Source organism: Chrysochloris asiatica, unplaced genomic scaffold (genome assembly GCF_000296735.1).
Source record: "Chrysochloris asiatica unplaced genomic scaffold, ChrAsi1.0 scaffold00022, whole genome shotgun sequence".
NCBI classification, from domain to species: domain Eukaryota; kingdom Metazoa; phylum Chordata; class Mammalia; order Afrosoricida; family Chrysochloridae; genus Chrysochloris; species Chrysochloris asiatica.
In genome coordinates, this window is record NW_006408540.1 from 11385729 (window position 1) to 11387926 (window position 2198).

A 2198-nucleotide genomic window follows, 5' to 3' on the forward strand; every position below is an offset into this window, starting at 1 on the left:
GGATTCATTTCTTTTAGAGTAATTTACCCCTACTTGAAGACAGATTGCCCTACATGTAACAGCTACATACAAAAAATATATAAAATTGTCCTTGGTTTTACAATGATAAATGAAAAATATTAACATTCTCCAATCAAACAAGATATGCAAGGAGTTTTTATGTTTTTGTTAAACAGTGAGAGCAAAATAACTTACTGGAATATTAAGATAAGAGCATGCCACTAATGGAGAAAGTGGGGATTTTCACAGAACCAGTATTTCCCCCATCTCATCTCCACTTGGATCAGTCAAAACATACCATTAGCCATTTTAGTAAAAAAGAAAGAAAGAAAACCCAACCCCCAAACCAAACAAAAAATGCAATACACTTATTACTTTATACAAAAAATATAGCATGTACCAGTTACTTTATGTACAATAAATGAATGGGGAAATGAAAGAATAGAGAAAACTATACTATAGTAGCCAGGATGTGGTGGAACCAAATTGAGGTTTTCTAATTGAGAATGTATTCTTGGTGGGTAGGAACAGAGTTCTGGAGTAAAGTAGCAGGCTCTCTGTTTAGAAGACACCTCCTGTCTGCTGTAGGAACACATCAATTGTTATCTTCATCTGCCATTTCCAACTGTGCAGGTGTATATGTTTCATTGATTGGTTGCCCGTCAAATTGGAACCTGCTCTGCCTCATTGACAAACCCTGTTATTCGCAATAGGCTTTCATTAGTTTACTAAGTGGTGTATGCCTCTTAATCTTAAATGCACTACAGAACCATCTTGCCCCGCCATCTTCAAATTAATATGATTGTTTTTCTCAGTCTTGACTCCTTCCTTGGGTTTCTCATCAGCCATGGTGAGCTCTGGAGTCTCCTCAGCTGCCACTTCACAAAAGAGTTACCAGGCCTGCACTGAACAAGCTCACACGCAGCACCAGCAATGTTTTTTTTTAAAGAAACTTTTACCTTCCTTTGAGTATTATTCCAAGTTTTGTTTGCAGATGTCCAAACATTTCTGTTTATGTTCTTTGGTGACTTGTTTCAGTACCCATCTCACACAAACTTTCAGAAATCCAAGTCTATCATGAATTATTTCATAGGCAGATCTATGGCTGATTTGAAAATGATTTGCCATATAATCCACTGCCATTCATATACTCAACCATTTCATGTGCATGCTCAATGTCGTGACTGTGGATTGGCGTTTTAATCATAATGCGGATAAATTTTGTCTCACCCTTATATATGTGTATGAGTGCAAAGCACTGTAGGATCAGCACTAGACTGCAAACCAAAAGTCACAAGGTCAGTGGTTCAAATCCACCAGCAGCTCCTCAGAGACCCTGTATAGTGTTCCTGTAAGTTGGAACCAACTCGACGACACTTAACAACAACAATAGATAGATATAGATATAGATATAGATATAGATATAGATATAGATATATAGCCAAAAGATGAGTGCCTAAGGTTGAAAGGCACTCAAAAAATGACTGAGGAACAACTTCCTCCTCATAGTTGAGTTGATCATGATGACACAAATGGAATAAAGCTTTTGGAATCTTCATTTACTGGTGGTACACAACTCAAAATGAAAAGAAACAGCTGCAAACATCAGAACATGGAATCAAATGGAATGCATAAAGATCCATATCCTAGGAGTTTATAATCTGAAATGGAATGTTTTGGTCATTTTGAATCTGGCAATCATATGATTTACTGTGGGAGGAATGGCATAGCATTCATCATCAAAAAGAACATTTTAAGATCTGTCTTGAAGTACAACACGTCTGTGATAGGATAATATCAATATGCCTGAAAGTTAATGCAACTATTATTCAAATTCATATACCACCACTAAAGTCAATGGTGCTGAAACTGAAGAATTTTAACAAATTTTTTAGTCTGAAATTGATCAAATATACTATTAAGATGTCTTGTAAATGAATGATCATTGGAATGCAAAGGTTGGATGCACAGAGGAAGAGTTATTAGTTGAAAAATATGGCCTTGATGATGTAAATGATACTGGAGATCCTATGATAGAATTTTGCAAGACCATTCAATGCAAATACCTTTTATAATACACATGGGCCTCACCACATAGAAAACACAGGAATCAACTTGACTACATCTGTTGGATGAAATGGTGGAAAAGCTCAATGCCATCAACTAAAAGAAAGCCAGAAGTAGACTATAGAATAGAC

General features: G+C 36.1%; 1 pseudogene; it reads right to left on the minus strand.

Annotated features, from left to right (window-relative positions):
- Nucleotides 1–561: 561 nt before the first annotated feature.
- Nucleotides 562–849, minus strand: LOC102822912 (annotated as a pseudogene).
- Nucleotides 850–2198: the final 1349 nt, after the last annotated feature.